At 37.5% G+C, this 23,775-nt stretch overlaps 1 non-coding gene across 1 annotated transcript; it reads left to right on the forward strand.

Annotated features, from left to right (window-relative positions):
- Nucleotides 1–12,906: 12,906 nt before the first annotated feature.
- On the forward strand, nt 12,907–13,010 carry LOC112746201 (small nucleolar RNA R71). Its single transcript, XR_003174096.1, has one exon. It is a non-coding gene; the product is annotated as a small nucleolar RNA R71 (small nucleolar RNA).
- Nucleotides 13,011–23,775: the final 10,765 nt, after the last annotated feature.

The raw sequence follows: 23,775 nt of genomic DNA on the forward strand, positions 1-23,775 counted from the left end.
CTTATTTTCTGTAACCCTAGCTACTAGTTTAGTATAAAAAGTACTTTTAGTGATTTATTTTACATCTTTGGATCATTTTTGAGACTATCATTGTATCACTTTTGATCTCTTGATCACGTTTAGGGAGCTGGCCATTCGGCCATGCCTGGACCTTCATTACTTATGTATTTTCAACGGTAGAGTTTCTACACCCCATAGATTAAGGTGTGGAGCTCTGCCGTTCTTCATGAATTAATGCAAAGTACTATTGTTTTTCTATTCACTCAAGTCTATTTCTTCTCTAAGATATTCATTCGCACATAAGAACATGATGAATGTGATGATTATGTGACACTCATCACTATTCTCACCTATGAACGCGTGCATGACAACCACTTCCGTTCTACACGCAAACAAGCTTGAATGTGTATCTCTTGGGTTTCTAATCTAAGATTAAAACCTTCGTGGTATAGGCTAGAATTATTGGCGGCCATTCTTGAGATCCGGAAAGTCTAAACCTTGTCCATGGTATTCCGAGTAGGATCTGGGATGGGATGACTGTGACGAGCTTCAAACTCGTGAGTGTTGGGCGTAGTGACAGACGCAAAAGGATCAATAGATCCTATTCCAACATGAGTGAGAACCGACAGATGATTAGCCGTGCGGTGACAGCGCATTTGGACCATTTTCACTGAGAGGACGGATGGTAGCCATTGACAATGGTGATCCCCCAACATACAGCTTGCCATGGAAGAGAGTACACCTGATTGGATGAAAGCAATAGGAAAGCAGAGGTTCAGAAGGAGCAAAGCATCTCCATACGCTTATCTAAAATTCTCACCAATAAATTACATAAGTATCTTTATCTTATTTTATGTTCTATTTATATTTTAATTATCAAAACCTCATAACCATTTAAATCTGCCTGACTGAGATTTACAAGATGACCATAGCCTACTTCAAGCTGACAATCTCCGTGGGATCGACCCTTAGTCACGTAAGGTTTATTACTTGGACAACCCAGTGCACTTGCTGGTTAGTTGTCAAAATAATTGGGTTAGTTAATTGGGTGTTTAACTCATTAGATCAATATTTGTCATTATCAATTGAGTTAGTTAATTTCTCAACTCAACAGAGGGTCAACCTTTTGGCTTTTTTAGGCCAACTAGGGGTATCTGTTAAGGGGACCCCCTATCACCATATTTTTTTCTCTTTTGTGCAGAAGGACTTTCATATTTGCTACACAGGGTAGAGCAAAATAGGGTTATTTAGGGAATTCAAATTCACAAAAGAAGTTTGAATGTTAACCATATTCTCTTCGCAGATGACTCCATTTTATTCTGTAAAGCATTAGAAGAATCATGTTCTAATATCTTGACTCTACTCTATGACTATGAAATGGTTAGTGGACAAAAAGTCAACCTAAGCAAGTCAGCAGTCTTTTTCTGTCATAACATTCCGCTCCACATTAGACATCAATTAGTAAAACTTTTGAATATTGGTCATATAAGGGCCCAAGATAAATACTTACGCCTCCCATCAACTGTATAAAGATCTAAAAAACCACTTTTGGAGCGATCAAAGACAAAGTACAAAAGAAGGTATAATTTTGGAAAAGAAATCTATTATCGGCAGGTGAAAGACATGTCCTTATTAAGGCTGTTGGATAACGAATCCCTGTGTATACTTGGTGCACGAAATTGTGATTACACTTTTCACAACTCCGCACAACTAACCAGCAAGTGCACTGGGTCGTCCAAGTAATACCTTACGTGAGTAAGGGTCGATCCCACGGAGATTGTCAGCTTGAAGCAAGCTATGGTCATCTTGGAAATCTTAGTCAGGCGGATTCAAATGGTTATGAGTTTTGATAATTGAAAGATAAATAAAATGTAAATTAAAATAGAGATACTTATGTAATTCATTGGTGGAAATTTCAGATAAGCGTTTGGAGATGCTTTGTTGCTTCTGAACCTCTGCTTTCCTATTATCTTCATCCAATCATGCGTGCTTCCTTCCATGGCAAGCTGTATGATCCTCTTGGATGAAAAATACCAGGTACGGTTTCTGCATGGCTAATCAACTGTCAGATTTTTCGTCTCGGATGAAAAATATCAGGTACAGCTACCGCACGACTAATCATCTGTCGGTTCTCACTAGCGTCAGAATAGGATCTCTCTATCCTTTTGCACACTGTCACTGCGCCCAACATTCGCGAGTTTGAAGCTCGTCACAGTCATCCCTTCCCAGATCCTACTCGGAATACCATAGACAATGTTTAGACTTTTCGGATCTCAGGAATACTGCCAATTGGTTCTAGCCTATACCATGAAGGTTCTAATCTCACAGACTCGGTCCGTGTATTAGAAACCCAAGAGAATATACTCCGGCTGTCATCCAATGACTACGTTGAACATCATGTAGACCGCTTGTGGTAGTCAAGCACGCGGATCTTGGCTAAGCGAGTAACGAAGATAGTGGGTGATTGTCACGGGTCACCCCTTCATTTTGACTTAACTGAATTAAGTACAAGAGTATATCTTGGAGAAGAAGTAAGTGTTAATTGAAAGAGAAATAATAGTACTTGCATTAATTCATGAAGAACAGCAGAGCTCTGCACCTTAATCTATGAGGTGTAGAAACTCCACCGTAGAAAATATATAAGAGAAAAAGGTCTAGGCATGGCTGAATGGCCAGCCTCCCAAATGTAACATAAAATTGAAAAGAGGGTTTCCAACCATGCGAATACAATAGTAAAAAGTGCTATTTATACTAAAACTAGTTACTAAGGATTACAGAAAATAAGTAACTAAGTGCAGATAGTGCAGAAATCTACTTCCGGGGCCTACTTGGTGTGTGCTTAGGCTGAGCATTGAGTTTTACACATGCATAGACCGTTTCTAGAGTTAAACGCCAGATTGGGTGCTAGTTTGGGCGTTTAACTCCAGTTCTGGTGCCAGTTCTGGCGTTTTACGCCAGAAAAGGGTCTCTGGCTGGTGTTTAGACGCCAGTTTGGGCCATCAAATCTCGAACAAAGTATGGACTATTATATATTGATGGAAAGTCCAAGATGTCTACTTTCCAACGCAATTAAGAGCATGCCAATTGGGCTTCTGTAGCTCCAGAAAATCCACTTCGAGTGCAGGAGGGTCAGAATCCAACAACATCTGCATTCCTTTCTCAGCCTTTGAATCAGATTTTTGCTCAGGTCCCTCAATTTCAGCCAGAAAATACCTGAAATTACATAAAAACACACAAAACCATAGTAAAGTCCAGAAATGTGATTTTTGCATAAAAACTAATAAAAATATAATAAAAAGTAACTAAAACATACTAAAAACTATGTAAAAACAATGCCAAAAGGGTATAAATTATCCGCTCATCACAACACCAAACTTAAATTGTTGCTTGTCCCCAAGCAACTAAAAACAAAATAGGATAAAAAGAAGAGAAAATAAAACAAATTTCAAAAATATCAATGAAGATTAGTTTCAATTTGATGAGCGGAACTAGTAGCTTTTTGCTTCTAAACAGTTTTGGCATCTCACTTTATCCTATGAAGTTCAGAATGATTAGCATCCATAGGAACTCAGAATTCAGATAGTGTTATTGATTTTCCTAGTTCAGTATGTTGATTCTTGAACACAGCTACTTTATGAGCCTTGGCCGTGACCCTAAGCATTTTGTTTTCCAGTATTACCACCGGATACATAAATGCCACAGACACATAACTGGGTGAACCTTTTCAGATTGTGACTCAGCTTTGCTAGAGTCCCCAGTTAGAGGTGCCCAGAGCTCTTAAGCACACTCTTTTTGCTTTGGACCACAACTTTAACCGCTCAGTCTCAAGCTTTTCACTTGACACCTTCACGCCACAAGCACATGGTTAGGGACAGCTTGATTTAGCCGCTTAGGCCAGAATTTTATTCCTTTGGGCCCTCCTATCCATTAATGCTCAAAGCCTTGGATCCTTTTTACCCTTGCCTTTTAGTTTAAAGGGTTATTGGCTTTTTGCTCTTGCCTTTTGGTTTAAAGAGCTATTGGCTTTTTCTGCTTGCTTTTTCTTTTTCTTTCTTTATTTTTCTTTATTTTTCCTTATTGTTTGCCATTTTTCATTTTTTTTGCAAGCTTTGTGTTTTTCACTGCTTTTTCTTGCTTCAAGAATTAATTTTATGATTTTTCAGATTATCAATAACATTTCTCTTTTTTCATTATTCTTTCAAGAGCCAACAATTTTAACAGTCATAAACTTCACTATAAAAAATATGCACTGTTCAAGCATTCATTCAGAAAACAAAAAGTATTTCCATCACATCAAAATAATTAAACTATTTTCAAGATAGAGTTCGAAATTCATGTACTTCTTTTTCTTTTTCAGAAAACATTTTTCATTTAAGAAAAGTGAAGGATTCATGGAACATTCATAGCTTTAAGACATAGACACTAGACAGTAATGATCATGTAATAAAGAAAAAAACATAGACAAAATATAAAGCATAAAAACCAAAAAACAGAAAAACAAATAACAAGGAAATTAAAGAACGGGTCCACCTTAGTGACGGCGGCTAGTTCTTCCTCTTGAAGATCCTATGGAGTGCTTGAGCTCCTCTATGTCTCTTCCTTGCCTTTGTTGCTCCTCTCTCATGGACTTTTGGTTCTCTCTGATTTTATGGAGGATGGTGGAGTGCTCTTGGTGCTCCACTCTTAGTTGCTCCATGTTAGAACTCAATTCTCCTAAAGAGGTGTTGAGTTGCCTCCAATAGTTGTGTGGAGGAAAATGCATCCCTTGAGGCATCTCAGGGATTTCTTGATGAGGGATTTCCTCATGCTCTTGTTGAGGTCCATGAGTGGGCTCTCTTGTTTGCTCTATCCTCTTTTTAGTGATGGGCTTGTCCTCTTCAATGAGGATGTCTTCCTCTATGACAATTCTAGCTGAATTGCATAGGTGACAGATGAGATGAGGAAAGGCTAACCTTGCCAAAGTGGAGGGCTTGTCAGCCACCTTGTATAGTTCTAGAGATATGATCTCATGAACTTCTACTTCCTCTCCAATCATGATACTATGGATCATGATAGCCCGGTCCACAGTAACTTCAGATCGATTGCTAGTAGAAATGATAGAGCGTTGGATGAACTCTAACCATCCCCTAGCCCTGGGTTTGAGGTTAGGCTTTCTTAATTGAACCGGCTTGCCTTTTGAGTCTCTCTTCCATTGTACTCCTTCCACACATATGTCCATGAGGACTTGGTCCAACCTTTGATCAAAGTTGACTCTTCTAGTGAAAGGATGAGAATCTCCTCTCTTTATTGGCAAGTTGAGTGCCAACCTTACAGTTTTCGGACTGAAATCCAAGTATTTCTCCCGAACCATTGTGAGCCAATTCTTTGGGTTTGGGTTCACACTTTGATCATGGTTCTTAGTGATCCATGCATTAGCATAGAACTCTTGAACCATTAAGGTTCTGACTTGTTGGATGGGGTTGGTGAGAGCTTCCCAACCTCTTCTTCGAACCTCACGTCGAATCTCCGGATATTCACTCTTTTTGAGCATGAAGGGGACCTCGGGGATCACTTTTTTCTTGGCCACAACTTCATAGAAGTGGTCTTGATGGACTTTTGAGATGAATCTCTCCATCTCCCATGACTCAGAGGTGGAAGCAATTGCCTTCCCTTTCCTCTTTCTAGAGGTTTCTCTGGCCTTAGGTGCCATTTAATGGTTATGGAAAGGAAAAAGCAGAGCTTTTTCCCACACCAAACTTAAAAGATTTGCTCATCCTCAAGCAAAAGAAGAAATAAATAAGGAGAAGAAGAAGAAATAGAGGAGATGGAGGGGTGTGATGAATTCGGCCAAGGGGGTGTAAGTGTTTATGATGTGTGAAATTGAAGGTGGTAAGGAGGGATATTTATAGGGTAAGAGAGAGAGAGGGAAGTCATGTATGAGGGGGTTGGGTTTGGGAGGGAAATGTCTTGAATTTGAATGGTGAGGTAGGTGGGGTTTTATGATGGGTGTTTGAGGAATAGTGGATGGATATGAGTGGTGAAGAGATTGTGGGGAAGAGGGTAGGATTTGATAGGTGAAGGGTATTTGGGGAATAGGTGTTGATGTGATTGGTCAAGGGTATTTGGGGAAGAATATTATGGAAAGGTGTGAAGAGGAGAGAAAGAGAGGTGGGGTAGGTGGGGATCCTGTGGGGTCCACAGATCCTGAGGTGTCAAGGAATTTTGGTCCCTGCACCTTTCTGGAGTTTAAATGTCCTCTGTGTGCCATTTTTGGCGTTTAACGCCATCTCTGCTACCTTTTCTGGCGTTAAACGCCAGGCTGATGCCCTTTTTTGGCGTTTAACGCCAACTAGACACCCTTTTCTGGCGTTAAACGCCAGTCTGTCTGCCAATTCTGGCATTTAACACCAGTCTCCAGCCAGACACCCTTTTCTGGTGTTAAACGCCAGTTTGTCTGCCAATTCTGGCGTTTAACGCCCAAAATGCTGCCAAACTGGGCGTTAAACGCCCATTCTGCTATCCTTAATAAACGCCAGTAAGCCTGTCCTCCAGGGTGTGCTGTTTTTGATTCCGCTTTAATTCTGCAGCTGTTTCTGTGACTTCACATGATCATCTACCTAAAGAAAACATAACATGACAATGGAAAACAAATATCTATAAATATAAATATAATTAAATAACATTGGGTTGCCTCCCAATAAGCGCTTCTTTAATGTCAATAGCTTGACAGTGAGCTCTTAGAGGGCTTCACAGAGACTCAGAACTTAATGGTGGCCTCCCAACACCAAACTTAGAAGTTGAGTGTGGGGGCTCTGTTTGAATCTGTATTGAGAGAAGCTTTTCATGCTTTCTCTCCATGGTTACAGAAGAAGATCCTTGAGCCTTAAACACAAGGTAGTCCTCATTCAATTGAAGGACTAACTCTCCTCTGTCCACATCAATCACAACTCTTGCTGTGGCTAGGAAGGGTCTTCCAAGGATAATGGATTCACCCTCATCCTTCCCAGTGTCTAGGATTATGAATTCAGTAGGGATGTACAGGCCTTCAACTTTCACTAAGACATCCTCTACAAGTCCATAAGCCTGTTTCATTAATTTGTCTGTCATCTCTAGTGAGATTCTTGCAACTTGTACCTCAAAGATCCCTAGTTTCTCTATTACAGAGAGTGGCATGAGGTTTATTCCTGACCCCAGGTCACACAGAGCCTTTTCAAAGGTCATGGTGCCTATGGTATAGGGTATTAAGAGCTTTCCGGGATCCAGTTTCTTCTGAGGTAATTTCTGTTGAACCAAGGCATTTGGTTCATTGATGAGCAATGGAGGTTCATCCGCTACAAGTCTCATTATCAAATAACTTGGCATTCAGCTTCATGATTGCTCCTAGATACCGAGTGGTGTGCGAAATCGTGATCATTCCATTCCTTGGTAACGGTGCTAAAAACTCAATACGCACGTTCATGATCTTATATCTGTTTCACAACTTCGTACAACTAACTAGCAAGTGCACTGGGTCATCCAAGTAATAAACCTTACGTGAGTAAGGGTCGATCCCACAGAGATTGTCGGCTTAAAGCAAGCTATGGTCACCTTGTAAATCTCAGTCAGGCGGATTAAATTGTATTAAGAGATTATAGTGGACGAAAATTAAATATAATATAAAATAGGATAGTGGTACTTATGTAATTCATTGGTGAGAATTTCAGATAAGTATATAGAGATGCTTTCGTTCCTCTGATCTCTGCTTTCCTGCTGTCTTCATCCAATCAATCCTACTCCTTTCCATGGCAAGCTTTATGTAGGGCATCACCGTTGTCAATGGCTACATCACATCCTCTCTGTGAAAAAGGTCCAAATGCTCTGTCACGGCACGGCTAATCATCTAGAGGTTCTCGATCATACTGGAATAGGAGTCACCCTCCTTTTGCGTCTGTCACTACGCCCAGCACTCGTGAGTTTGAAGTTCGTCACAGCCATCCCTTCCCAGATCCTACTCAGAATACCACATACAAGGTTTAGACTTTCCGGATCTCAGGAATGGCCATCCATGGGTTTTAACTTATACCACGAAGATTCTAATATCTCGGACTCGGTCCTCTGTATTAGATATCTAAGAGATACTCATTCTAGCTTGTTTGCATGTAGAACAGAAGTGTTTGTCAGGCACGCGTTCATAAGTGAGAATGCTGATGAGCGTCACATAATCATCACATTCATCATGTTCTTGGGTGCGAATGGATATCTTAGAAGCGGGATAAGTTGAATTGAATAGAAAAACAGTAGTACATTGCATTAAATCATGAGGAACAGCAGAACTCCACACCTTAATCTATGGAGTGCAGAAACTCTACCGTTGAAAAATACATAAGTGAAAGGTTCAGGCATGGCCGAATGGCCAGCCCCCATGATCTAAGAACTAAACGTCCCAAGATAGATAAAAATACAATAGTAAAAAGTCCTATTTATACTAAACTAGTTACTAGGGTTTACAGAAGTAAGTAATTGATGCATAAATCCACTTCCGGGGCCCACTTGGTGTGTGCTTGGGCTGAGCTTGAAGTTTACACGTGCAGAGGATTCTTTTGGAGTTGAACACCAAGTTGTAACATGTTTTTGGCGTTCAACTCTGGTTCGTGACGTGTTTCTGGCGTTTAACTCCAGACTGTGGCGTAGAACTGGCATTCAACGCCCTTTTGCGTCATCTAAACTCGAGAAAAGTATGAACTATTATATATTGCTGGAAAGCCCTGGATGTCTACTTTCCAACGCCGTTAAGAGCGCGCCATTTGGAGTTCTGTAGCTCCAGAAAATCCACTTTGAGTGCAGGGAGGTCAGAATCCAACAGTATCAGCAATCCTTCTTCAACCTCTGAATCTGATTTTTGCTCAAGTCCCTCAATTTCAGCCAGAAAATACCTGAAATCATAGAAAAACACACAAACTCATAGTAAAGTCCAGAAATGTGATTTTTAATTAAAAACTAACAAAAACATCCCTAAAAGTAACTAGATCCTACTAAAAATATACTAAAAACAATGCCAAAAAGCGTATAAATTATCCGCTCATCACAACACCAAACTTAAATTGTTGCTTGTCCCCAAGCAACTGGAAATCAAATAGGATAAAAAGAAGAGAATATACTATAAATTCCAAACTATCAATGAAACATAGCTCCAATCAGATGAGCGGGACTTGTAGCTTTTTGCCTCTTGAATAGTTTTGGCATCTCACTTTATCCATTGAAGTTCAGAATGATTGGCATCTATAGGAACTCAGAGTTCAGATAGTGTTATTGATTCTCCTAGTTCAGTATGTTGATTCTTGAACACAGCTACTTTATGAGTCTTGGCCGTGGCCCTAAGCACTTTGTTTTCCAGTATTACCACCGGATACATAAATGCCACAGACACATAACTGGGTGAACCTTTTCAGATTGTGACTCAACTTTGCTAAAGTCCCCAATTAGAGGTGTCCAGGGTTCTTAAGCACACTCTTATTTTTGCTTTGGACCTTGACTTTAACCGCTCAGTCTCAAGTTTTCACTTGACACCTTCACGCCACAAGCACATGGTTAGGGACAGCTTGGTTTAGCCGCTTAGGCCAGGATTTTATTCCTTTAGGCCCTCCTATCCACTGATGCTCAAAGCCTTGGGATCCTTTTTATTTACCCTTGCCTTTTGGTTTTAAGGGTTATTGGCTTTTTGCTCTTGCCTTTTGGTTTTAAGAGCTTTTGGCTTTTTCTGCTTGCTTTTTCTTTTTCTTTCTATTTTTTTCGTTATTTTTTTCTGCAAGCTTTGTATTCACTGCTTTTTCTTACTTCAAGAATCATTTTTATGATTTTTCAGATTATCAAATAACATTTCTCCTTATCATCATTCTTTCAAGAGCCAACATATTTAACATTCTTAAACAACAACTTCAAAAGACATATGCACTGTTCAAGCATTCATTCAGAAAACAAAAAGTATTGTCACCACATTAAAATAATTAAACTAGTTTCAAGGATGAATTCGAAACCATGTACTTCTTGTTCTTTTGTAATTAAAACATTTTTCATTCAAGAGAGGTGATGGATTCATATTCATTACTTTAAGGCATAGACACTTAAATACTAATGATCATGTAATAAGACACAAACATAAACAAACATAAAGCATAAAAATCGAAAAACAGGAAATTTAAGAACAAGGAATGAGTCCACCTTAGTGATGGTGGCTTTTTTTCTTGAGGAACCAATGATGTCCTTGAGCTCTTTTATGTCTCTTCCTTGTCTTTGTTGCTCCTCCCTCATAGCTCTTTGATCTTCTCTAATTTCATGAGGGATGATGGATTGCTCTTGATGTTCCACCCTTAGTTGCTCCCAATAATTGTGTGGAGGAAAATGTATCCCCTGAGGTATCTCAGGGATCTCTTGATTTGCAGTCAAATGTTCTACCACTGAGCTATAGACCCTTGAGATGAATCTCTCCATCTCCTATGACTCGAAGGTGGAAGCTTCTGTCTTCCCTTTCCTCTTTCTAGAGGTTTCTCTGGCCTTAGGTGCCATCAATGGTTATGGAAAAAAACAAAAAGCTATGCTTTTACCACACCAAACTTAGAATGTTGCTCGCCCTCGAGCAAAAGAAGAAAAAATAGAAGAAGAAGAAGAAGAAGAAGAAGAAGAAGAAGAAGAAGAAGAAGAAGAAGAAGAAGAAGAAGAAGAAGAAGAAGAAGAAGAAGAAGAAGAAGAAGAAGAAGAAGAAGAAGAATGGAGGAGAGGGAGAGATGTGTATGGATGGATGTGAGTGGTGAAGAGGTAATGAGGAAGAGAAATTGAGGTGATATAGGATTATTAGGAGGGAAGGTGAGTGGAGGTATGTAGGGATCCTGTGGAGTCCACAGATCCTGAGGTGTCAAGGATTTATATCCCTGCACTAATTAGGCATGTAAAATGCCTTTGCATGCAATTCTGGCGTTTAAACGCCGAATTGATGCTTGTTCTGGGCGTTCAGCGCCCAGATGCAGCATGTTTCTGGCGTTCATCGCCAGCTCCATGCTCTGTTCTGGCGTTGAACGCCAATAAGTCCCTCCTCCAGGGTGTGCTGTTTCTTCTGCTATTTTTTATTCTATTTTTAATTTTTGCAATTGTTTTGTGACTCCACATGATCATGAACCTAGGAAAACATAAAATAACAAAGAAAAATAAAAATTAAAAATAATTAAATAAAATTGGGTTGCCTCCCAACAAGCACTTCTTTAATGTCAATAGCTTGACAGTGAGCTCTCATGGAGCCTCACAGATGTTCAGAGCATTGTTGAGACTTCCCAACACCAAACTTAGAGTTTGGATATGGGAGTTCAACACCAAACTTAGAGTTTGGTTGTGGCCTCCCAACACCAAACTTAGAGTTTGACTGTGGGGGCTCTGGTTGACTCTGCAGTGAGAGATCCTTGAGTTTTAAACACAAGGTTGTCCTCATTTAGTTGAAGGATCAATTCTCCTCTGTCCACATCAATCACAGCTCTGCCTGTGGCTAGGAAAGGTCTTCCAAGGATGATGGATTCATCCTCATCCTTTCCAGTGTCTAGGATTATGAAATCAGCAGGGATGTAAAGGCCTTCAACCTTTACTAGCATGTCCTCTACTTGTCCATAAGCCTTTTTTCTTGAGTTGTCTGCCATCTCTAATGAGATTCTAGCAGCTTGTACCTCAAAGATTCCCAGTTTCTCTATTACAGAGAGTGGCATGAGGTTTATTCCTGACCCCAGGTCACATAGAGCCTTCTCAAAGGTCATGGTGCCTATGGTACAAGGTATTAAGAACTTTCCAGGATCCTGTTTCTTCTGAGGCAATGTCAGTTGATCCAGATCACTCAGTTCATTGATGAGCAAGGGAGGTTCGTCTTCCCAAGTCTCATTACCAAATAGTTTGGCATTCAGCTTCATGATTGCACCAAGGTACTTGGCAACTTGCTCTTCAGTAACATCCTCATTCTCTTCAGAAGAAGAATACTCATCAGAGCTTATGAAGGGCATAAGGAGGTTCAATGGAATCTCTATGGTTTCTAAATGAGCCTCAGATTCCCTTGGTTCCTCAAAGGGAAACTCCTTGTTGATCACTGGACGTCCCAAGAGGTCTTCCTCACTGGGATTCACGTCCTCTCCCTCCCTTGTAGGTTCGGCCATGATGGTTATATCAATGGCCTTGCACTCTCTCTTTGGATTCTCTTCTGTATTGCTTGGGAGAGTACTAGGAGGAGTTTCAGTGATCTTCTTACTCAACTGGCCCACTTGTGCCTCCAAATTTCTAATGGAGGACCTTGTTTCATTCATGAAACTCAAAGTGGCCTTAGATAGATCAGAGACTAATTTTGCTAAGCTAGATGGATTCTGCTCAGAATTCTCTGTCTGTTGCTGAGTGGATGATGGAAAAGGTTTACTATTGTTAAACCTGTTTCTTCCACCATTATTAAAGCCTTGTTGAGGCTTTTGTTGATCCTTCCATGAGAAATTTGGATGATTTCTCCATGAGGAATTATAGGTGTTTCCATAAGGTTCACCCATGTAATTCACCTCTGCTATTGCAGGGTTCTCAGGATCATAAGCTTCTTCTTCAGAAGATGCCTCTTGAGTACTGTTAGATGCAGCTTGCATTCCATTCAGACTCTGAGAAATCATATTGACTTGCTGAGTCAATATTTTGTTCTGAGCTAATATGGTATTCAAAGTATCAATTTTAAGAACTCTCTTCTTCTGAGGCATCCCATTACTCACAGGATTCCTCTCAGAAGTGTACATGAACTGGTTATTAGCAACCATGTCAATGAGTTCTTGAGCTTCTACAGGCATTTTCTTTAGGTGAATGGATCCACCTGCAGAAGTATCCAATGACATCTTAGCTAATTCAGACAGACCATCATAGAATATATCCAGAATGGTCCATTCTGAAAGTATGTCAGAAGGACACTTTTTGGTCAATTGTTTGTATCTTTTCCAAGCTTCATAGAGGGATTCACCATCTTTTTGTTTGAAGGTTTGAACATCCACTCTAAGCTTACTCAGCTTTTGAGGAGGAAAAAACTTGGCTAAGAAAGCCATGACAAGCTTATCCCAAGAGTTCAGGCTATCTTTGGGTTGAGAGTCCAACCACACTCTAGCTCTGTCTCTTACAGCAAACGGGAAAAGCATAAACCTGTAGACCTCGGGGTCAACCCCATTGGTCTTAACAGTATCACAGATTTGTAAGAACTCAGTTAAGAACTGAAAAAGATCTTCAGATGGAAGTCCATGAAACTTGTAGTTCTGTTGCATCAGAGAAACTAATTGAGGTTTTAGCTCAAAATTGTTTGCTCCAATGGCAGGAATTGAGATGCTTCTTCCATGTAAATTGGAATTAAGTGCAGTAAAGTCACCAAGCATCCTCCTTGCATTATTATTATTTTCGGCTGCCATCTCCTCTTCTTGTTCGAAAATTCCTGTAAGGTTGTCTCTGGATTGTTGTATTTTAACTTCTCTAAGTTTCCTTTTCAGAGTCCTTTCAGGTTCAGGATCTGCTTCAACAAGAATGTTCTTGTCCTTGCTCCTGCTCATATGACAAAGAAGGGAATAACAAAGAAAATATAGAATCCTCTATGTCACAGTATAGAGATTCCTTTGTGTGAGTAGAAGAAGAAAAGAATGTAATGTAAAGAAGAGAAGAGGGAAAATTCGAACACAGAGAGGGAGGTGGTGTTCGAATTTTTGGATGGAAGAGAAGTGTTAGTAGATGAATAAATAAATTGAAGGAGATGAGAGAGAGAATTTCGAAATTTAATCAAAATAAAAATTAAAATTGAAAGTTAGATTTCGAAAATTAAAGTTGAAATTAAATTAAAATTAAAACAATTAGTTAATTAAAAAGGAATTTTGAAAAAGGAGAGAGGGAATTTTCGAAAATAAGAGAGAGAGGATTAGTTAGGTAGTTTTGAAAAAGATATGATTGAAACAAAAAGATAAGATTGATTGAGAAAGTTTTGAAAATTGTTTTTGAAAAAGATATGATTGAAATTTAAAAAGATATGATTGAAACAAAAAGATAAGAATTGAAAATCAATTTTTTTAAAAAGGTAAGAAGTTAGAAAAGATTTTGAAATTGAATTTGAAAAAGATATGATTGAAATTTTAATTTGAAAAAGATTTGAAAAGAAAATTAAAAAGATTTGATTTTAAAGTTGATTACTTGACTAACAAGAAACTAAAAAGATATGATTCTAGAGTTTAAAGATTGAATCTTTCTTATAAGCAAGTAACAACTTGAAATTTTTCAATCAATCATATTAAATGTTAGTAAAGATTTTGAAAATTAAGAAATAAAATAAGAAAATGATTTTGAAAATCAAATTTAAAAAGTTTTTGAAAATATGAAGGTAAAATGAAAAAGATTTGATTTTTGAAAAAGATTTTGAAAAGATAAGATTTTTAAATTGAAAATTTGATTTGATTCATAAGAAACAATTAAATTTTAAAAACTTTTTGACTAAATCAAATCATATTTTTGAAAATTTTGAGTAAAAGAAGGAAAAGATATTTTTTTATTTTTGAATTTTTAATGAAGAAAGAGAAAAACATGAAAAAGACTCATAACATAAAAATTATGAATCAAAACACACAATGCATGCAAGAACACTATGAATGTCAAGATGAACACCAAGAATACTTTGAAGATCAAGATGAACATCAAGACTTATTTTTGAAAATTTTTAATGAAAGAAGAACATGCAAGACACCAAACTTAGAAATTTTCAATAACTAGACACTAACAAATTAAAAATGCATATGAAAAATAAGAAAAGTTACAAAACAAGAAAATATGAAAATCAAACAAGAAAACTGGCCAGGAACAACTTGAAGATCATGAAGAACATATGATGAATTTTCAAAAATTCTTGAGAAAAAAGAAACACATGCAAGACACCAAACTTAAAAATTGACTCTAGACTCAAACAAGAAACACAAAAATATTTTTTGATTTTATGATTTTGTAAGTTTTTTTGTATTTTTTTTTTTGAAAATTAATTGGGAAAAACGAAAAAAGAAGAATTTTTTTGTATTTTTCGAGAATTAAGAAATAAAAACAAAAAGGTTAAAATTAAAATAAAGTTACCTAATCTGAGCAACAAGATGAACCGTCAATTGTCCAAACTCGAACAATCCCCGGCAACGGTGCCAAAAACTTGGTGTGCGAAATTGTGATCATTCCATTCCTTGGTAACGGCGCTAAAAACTCAATACACACGTTCATGATCTTATATCTGTTTCACAACTTCGTACAACTAACCAGCAAGTGCACTGGGTCGTCCAAGTAATAAACCTTACGTGAGTAAGGGTCGATCCCACGGAGATTGTCGGCCTGAAGCAAGCTATGGTCACCTTGTAAATCTCAGTCAGGCGGATTAAATTGTATTAAGGGATTATAGTGGACGAAAATTAAATATAATATAAAATAGGATAGTGGTACTTATGTAATTCATTGGTGAGAATTTCAGATAAGCCTATAGAGATGCTTTCGTTCCTCTGATCTCTGCTTTCCTGCTGTCTTCATCCAATCAATCCTACTCCTTTCCATGGCAAGCTTTATGTAGGGCATCACCATTGTCAATGGCTACATCCCATCCTCTCTGTGAAAAAGGTCCAAATGCTCTGTCACGGCACGGCTAATCATCTGGAGGTTCTCGATCATACTGGAATAGGAGTCACCCTCCTTTTGCGTCTGTCACTACGCCCAGCACTCGCGAGTTTGAAGTTCGTCACAGCCATCCCTTCCCAGATCCTACTCGGAATACCACAGACAAGGTTTAGACTTTCTGGATCTCAGGAATGGCCATTCATGGGTTTTAACTTATACCACGAAGATTCTAATATCTCGGACTCGGTCCTCTGTATTAGATATCTAAGAGATACTCATTCTAGCTTGTTTGCATGTAGAACGGAAGTGTTTGTCAGGCACGCGTTTATAAGTGAGAATGATGATGAGCGTCACACAATCATCACATTCATCATGTTCTTGGGTGCGAATGGATATCTTAGAAGCGGAATAAGTTTAATTGAATAGAAAAACAGTAGTACATTGCATTAAATCATGAGGAGCAGCAGAGCTCCACACCTTAATCTATGGAGTGCAGAAACTCTACCGTTGAAAAATACATAAGTGAAAGGTTCAGGCATGGCCGAATGGCCAGCTCCCATGATCTAAGAACTAAACGTCCCAAGATAGATAAAAATACAATAGTAAAAAGTCCTATTTATACTAAACTAGTTACTAGGGTTTACAGAAGTAAGTAATTGATGTATAAATCCACTTCCGGGGCCCACTTGGTGTGTGCTTGGGCTGAGCTTGAAGTTTACACGTACAGAGGCTTCTTTTGGAGTTGAACGCCAAGTTGTAACGTGTTTTTGGCGTTCAACTCTGGTTCGTGACGTATTTCTGGCGTTTAACTCCAGACTGCAGCATAGAACTGGCGTTCAACGCCCTTTTGCGTCATCTAAACTCGGGCAAAGTATGAACTATTATATATTGCTGGAAAGCCCTAGATGTCTACTTTCCAACGCCGTTAAGAGCGCACCATTTGGAGTTCTATAGCTCCAGAAAATCCACTTTGAGTGCAGAGAGGTCAGAATCCAACAGCATCAGCAGTCCTTCTTCAACCTCTGAATCTGATTTTTGCTCAAGTCCCTCAATTTCAGCCAGAAAATACCTGAAATCACAGAAAAATACACAAACTCATAGTAAAGTCCAGAAATATGATTTTTAATTAAAAACTAACAACAACATCCCTAAAAGTAACTAGATCCTACTAAAAACATACTAAAAATAATGCCAAAAAGTGTATAAATTATCCGCTCATCACCGAGCAACTTGCTTTTCAACAATATCTTCATCCTCTTCAGAGGAAGAATACTCATCAGAGCTCATGAATGGCAACAGTAAGTTCAGTGGAATCTCTATGGTCTCTGTATGAGCCTCAGATTCCTTTGGTTCCTCATAAGGGAACTGCTTAGTGGTTAGTGAGCGTCCATTGAGGTCTTCCTCACTGGAAATCACTGCCTCTTCCTCCTCTATTGGTTCGACCACTTTGGGTATATTGATGGCCTTGCTCTTTCTCTTTGGATTCTCTTCTGTATTGCTTGGGAGAGTACTAGGAGGGATTTCAGCAACTCTTTTACTTAGCTGACCCACTTGTGCCTCCAAATTTCTGATGGAGGACCTTGTTTCAGTCATGAAACTAATAGTGGTCTTAGATAGATCAGAGACTATGGTTGCTAAGTTAGAGAGGCTCTGCTTAGAATTCTCTATTTGTTGATGAGAAGATGATGGAAAAGGTTTGCTATTGCCAAACTTATTTCTCCCACCATTATTATTATTGAAGCCTTAATTCGGCTTCTGCTGTTCCTTCCATGAGTAATTATGATGATTCCTCCATGAAGGATTGTAAGTGTTTCCATAGGATTCTCCCATGTAATTCACTTCTTCCATTGCAGGATTCTCAGGGTCATAAGCTTCTTCCTCAGAGGGAGCTTCTTTAGTACTGCCGGATGCAGCTTGCATTCCAGTCAGATTCTGAGAAATCATATTGACTTGTTGAGTCAATATTTTATTCTGAGCCAATATGGCATTCAGAGTATCAATCTCAAGAACTTCTTTCTTCTGAGTCATCCCATTATTCACAGGATTTCTTTCAAAAGTGTACATGAACTTGTTATTTGCAACCATCTCAATGAGTTCCTAGGCTTCTGCAGGGATTTTCTTCAGATGAAGAGATCCACCAGCAGAGTGGTCCAATGACATTTTGGACAATTCAGACAGACCATCATAGAATATACATAAGATGATCCATTCTGAAAGCATGTCAGAAGGACACCTTATGATCAATTGGTTGTATTTTTCCCAAGCTTCATAGAGGAATTCACCTTCCTTCTGTCTGAAGGTTTGGACTTCCACTATAAGCTTGCTCATCTTTTGAGGTGGAAAGAATTTGGCCAAGAAAGCATTGACCAACTTTTTCCAAGAGTTCAGGCTTTCTTTAGGTTGTGAGTCCAACCATATCCTAGCTTTGTCTCTTATAGTAAAGGGGAAAAGCATAAGTCTGTAGACCTCGGGATTAACCCCATTGGTCTTAACAGTGTCACAGATTTGCAAGAATTCAGCTAAGAACTGATGAGGATCTTCAAATAGAAGTCTATAAAACTTGTAATTCTGCTGCATTAGAGAAATTAATTGAGGCTTAAGCTCAAAATTATTTGCTTCAATTGCAAGAATTGAGATGCTTCTTCCATAGAAGTCAGAAGTTGGTGCAGTAAAGTCACCAAGCATCTTTCTTGCATCTCCACCATTGTTATTGGGTTCGGCTGCCATGTCTTCTTCTTTTTCGAAAATTTCTGTAAGGTCCTCTCTAGAGTGTTATGCTTTAGCTTCTTTTAGCTTCCTCTTCAGAGTCCTTTCAGGTTCAGGATCATCTTCAACAAGAATGTCTTTATCCTTGTTCCTGCTCATATGAAAAAGAAAAGAACAAAGAGAGAATGGGAATCCTCTATGTCACAGTATAGAGATTCCTTTATGTGAGTATAAGAATAGAAGAATGAGGTAGAGAGAATAAGAGGAATTCGAACACAGAGAGAGGGAGAGGGTTCCAATTATGAGTAGAAGAGAAGTGTTAGTGAATAAATAAAATAAATAGAAAGAGATGAGAGAGAAAGAGAGAGTATTCGAATATTAATTAAAAGAAAAGAAAAATATTTTTATTTTTATTTTTATTTTAATTATTGGTTAGTATTCAAAAATATTAAAAGAAATAAAATAAAATTAGAATTTAAAACAATTAGTTAATTAAAAAGGATTTTGAAAAAGTGGTTAGTGGTTTTCGAAAATTAGAGAGAGAGAGAAAAGTAGTTAGGTGGTTTTGAAAAAGATAAGAAATAGTAAACTTTTAAAATCAAATAAAAAGTCAAGTAGTTAATTGAAAAAGATTTGAAAATAAATTTTGAAAAGATAAGAAGTTAGAAAAAGATTTTGAAATTAAATTTTGAAAAAGATATGATTGAAATTTATTTTGAAAAAGATTGAAAAGGAAATTAAAAAGATTTGATTTTTAAAATTAAAGTTGATGACTTGACTAACAAGAAACTAAAAGATATGATTCTAGAATTTAAAGATTGAATCTTTCTTAACAGGAAAGTAACAAACTTGAAATTTTTTGAATCAAAACATTAATTGTTAGTAAAGTTTTCGAAAATATGAGATAAAAATAAGAAAAAGATTTTGAAAATTTATTTAAGAAATTTGAAAATATTAAGAAGAAAAGTGAAAAAGATTTGATTTTTGAAAAAGATTTGGAAAGATAAAATTTTTAAATTGAAATTTTGACTTGACTAACAAGAAACAACTAAATTTAAAATTTTTTTACTAAGTCAACCCAAAATTTCGAAATTTATGAGTAAAAAAAGAAAAAGATATTATTTTTGATTTTTTGAATTAATGAAGAAAGAGAAAAACAACAAAATGAAACAAGACATAAAAATTTAAGATCAAAAGAAATAATGCATGCAAGAACACTTTGAATGTCAAGATGAACATCAAGAACACTTTGAAGATCATGATGAACATCAAGAACATATTTTTGAAAATTTTTAAGAAAAGAAACACATGCAAGACACCAAACTTAGAAGTTTTTAATGTTTAGACACTATGAATTCGAAAATGCATATGAAAAACAACAAAAAGCACAAAACAAGAAAATCATAAGATTAAACAAAGAAAATTATCAAGAACAACTTGAAGATCAAGGAAGAACAATATGCATGGAATTCAAAAATTTTAAGAAAATAAAAAATATGCAGTTGACACCAAACTTAAAATTTGACACTAGACTCAAACAAGAAACACAAAATTTTTGGTTTTTATGATTATATTAAATTTTTTTTTGTATTTTTTTTCGAAATTATTTTGGAAAAAGAAAATAAAGAAATTCAAATTTTTTAATAAGAATTCCAGGATTCATGCAATGTTAGTCTAAAGTTTCGGTCCAAAAGAATTAGACATAGCCAAATGGCCAGCCAAGCTTTAGCATAACAAATACAGACATGTCCTTTCTACAATGGAAAGTGAAAACCTCAGTTTAAAAGATTAGACATGGCTTAACAGCCAGCCAGGCTTCAACATATCTCATGAAACTCTAGAATTCATTCTTAAAAATTCTGAAGAACAAATAATTATTATTATTTTTTTTGAAATTAAAAATAAAAAGCTTACACATAAAATAAAATTACCTAATCTAAGCAACAAGATGAACTATCAGTTGTCCAAACTCGAACAATCTCCGGTAACGGCGCCAAAAACTTGGTGCACGAAATTGTGATTACACTTTTCACAACTCCGCACAACTAACTAGCAAGTGCACTGGGTCGTCCAAGTAATACCTTACATGTCGATCCCACGGAGATTGTCGGCTTGAAGCAAGCTATGGTCATCTCGCAAATCTTAGTCAGGCGGATTCAAATGGTTATGAGTTTTGATAATTGAAAGATAAATAAAACGTAAATTAAAATAGAGATACTTATGTAGTTCATTGGTGGGAATTTCAGATAAGCGTTTGGAGATGCTTTGTTGTTTCTGAACCTCTGCTTTCCTATTATCTTCATCCAATCATGCGTGCTCCCTTCCATGGCAAGCTGTATGATCCTCTCGGATGAAAAATACCAGGTATGGTTTATGCACGGCTAATCAACTGTCGGATTTCTCGTCTCGGATGAAAAATACCAAGTACAGCTACCGCACGGCTAATCATCTATCGGTTCTCACTAGCGTCGGAATAGGATCTCTCTATCCTTTTGCACACTATCACTGCACCCAACATTCGCGAGTTTGAAGCTCGTCACAGTCATCCCTTCCCAGATCCTACTCGGAATACCACAGACAAGGTTTAGACTTTTCGGATCTCAAGAATGTTGCCAATTGGTTCTAGCCTATACCACAAAGGTTCTAATCTCACGGACTCGGTCCGTGTATTAGAAACCCAAGAGAATATACTCCGGCTGTCGTCCAATGACTACGTTGAACATCATGTAGACCGCTTGTGGTTGTCAGGCACGCGGATCTTGGCTAAGCGAGTAACGAAGATAATGGATGATTGTCACGGGTCACCCCTTCATTCTGACTTAACTGAATTAAGTACGAGAGTATATCTTGGAGAAGAAGTAAGCGTGAATTGAAAGAGAAACAATAGTACTTGCATTAATTCATGAAGAACAGCAAAGCTCCGCACCTTAATCTATGAGGTGTAGAAACTCCACCGTAGAAAATACATAAAAGAAAAAGGTCTAGGCATGGCCGAATGGCCAGCCTCCAAAATGTAACATAAAAGTGAAAAGAGTGTTTCCAACCATGCGAATACAATAGTAAAAAGTGCTATTTATACTAAAACTAGTTACTAAGGATTATAGAAAATAAGTAATTAAGTGTAGATAGTGCAGAAATCCACTTCTGGGGCCCACTTAGTGTGTGCTTGGGCTGAGCATTGAGCTTTACATGTGCATAGGCCATTTCTAGAGTTAAACGCCAGCTTGGGTGCCAATTTGGGCGTTTAACTCCAGTTCTGGTGCCAGTTCTAGCGTTTTACGCCAGAAAATGGTCTCTGGCTGGCGTTTAGACGCCAGTTTGGGCTATCAAATCTCAGGAAAAGTATGAACTATTATATATTTCTGGAAAGCCCAAGATGTCTACTTTCCAACGCAATTGAGAGCGCACCAATTGGGCTTCTTTTGCTCCAAAAAATCTACTTCGAGTGCAGGAGGGTCAGAATCTAACAGCATCTGCAGTCCTTTCTTAGCCTCTGAATCAGATTTTTGCTCAGGTCCCTCAATTTCAGCCAGAAAATATCTGAAATTACAGAAAAATACACAAACTCATAGTAAAGTCCAGAAATGTGATTTTTGCATAAAAACTAATAAAAATATAATAAAAAGTAACTAAAACATACTAAAAACTATGTAAAAACAATGCCAAAAAGGGTATAAATTATCCGCTCATCAATACTCTATCTTATTTTAAGCTACCTAATTCACTTTTAGATGAGATTCACAGAATTTTAACACATTTTTGGTGGAGTCAGAGAGGCACTGTAAGGAGAATGTCATGGATTAGTTAGGATAAAATGACAAGACCCAAAAGAGAAGAAGGATCGGGTTTCAAAGACTTGCGTGCACAAAATTTGGCTCTGCTTGAAAAACAATTTTGGAGATTGGCCGTTAATCCTAATGCACTACTTAGCAAAATGTTAAAGGATATGTATTTTAGATATAAATCTTCTTTGATTGCAGACAAAGGGACTAACCCTTTCTGGGGCTAGCAAAGTCTCTTAGAAGGTAGAAAAATGGTGAAAAATGATTATTGTAGAGTATAGGGTCAGGAGATGATGTTAATGTTTGGCAAGAACCCTGGTTGCCGCCCCCATACCCATATCATATTAGTCCTAGCAATCAATCCAACAACAATATATTTTCAACAATTAATAGAGTAAAGGACTTATTGACCACAGAAAGAAGAAGGAACAAAGAGCTTATCGAATTAATCTTTCTCCCTGAAATAAGTACCCACATCCTCTCTATAGAGCTGAATAGTAACAGCATGGACTCTCTGGTTTGGGCCTTGAACTCCAAGAAGCAATATGATGTGACATCTGGATATGTGGTTGCGTATGACTTTGCGCATGAGCTGATCAATCAACTACCTGCAATCATCCAAAATTCAAGAAGCTGGAGAAAAATTTGGGGCTTACAGTTATCAACAAAGATAAAAATCTTTTTGTGGAGAGCTGTGCATGAAAGTTTACCTGTACTGAGCCTCATCTACCAGTGTTTCCAGTCGACTCCACCTTTGTGTCCCAGATGTAGATTATCCCCGAAAATCATCATCCACTGTCTTCGATGCTGTGGCCCTACTCAAGAGGTATGGGGAGCAGTTGATTTGAAGATGGTGCCATCATTGCAAAGTGTTTTCCCCTTTGTGGAGTGGTGGACCCATATACTATTAGGTGCTGGAAGTGGGAGAGAAGGTGACGATGCTCTCAGTATCTTCACGGCTCTTTGTTGGGCATTGTGGAATGCATGTAATAAAGAAGTGTTTGAAAACGAGAAGACCCCTGTCCAACAGATCTCGAACTCAGTAAGAAAGATTTATCAGGAGATGAATAGAAGACAAATTTTCTAATTTCCTAATGTATTTCCCTTTCTTTAGTTTATTGGTTATTACTGTAGCCACTAATAGCTTCAATTGAGAGAAATCCACTGCTATTTTTTTGGTCTCACATTAAATTTTGTAGCACTTTCTCAAAGTAATGCAATTACCTCCATTTTGGAAAAAAAAAAATAACATCTACATTTATCACAAATACATGGTAGTTGAATATGCATATAATATTTCATTCAATTTTATCTAGTTGAGTTTTTTTAATTATTTAATTTTTAACACTTGGTTAGGTAACTTGGCAACTTTATATAAGATATGCATTTTGATTATTCACTTTCTAAATATATTTAAAAAAAACCTATATTGTTCAATGTTTTAAAATTGAATTGAACTGATTGGTTGATCGGACCAAATCGAGAATTGATAAATATAATGGTTTAGCTAGTAAGCATAACTGTCTTTGTCAAAAATCTTTATTGGACGGCTGAATTGGCCACAAATTATCTAGTTGAATCGAATTGGGATTCGACCAATTTTCACAGTTTGACACAAAATGATGTGTTTCACCATAAAAAAAAAATAGTTATTTACTAATTTGATATT

The sequence above is a fragment of the Arachis hypogaea genome, chromosome 14 (assembly GCF_003086295.3).
Source record: "Arachis hypogaea cultivar Tifrunner chromosome 14, arahy.Tifrunner.gnm2.J5K5, whole genome shotgun sequence".
Taxonomy (NCBI): Eukaryota; Viridiplantae; Streptophyta; class Magnoliopsida; order Fabales; family Fabaceae; genus Arachis; species Arachis hypogaea.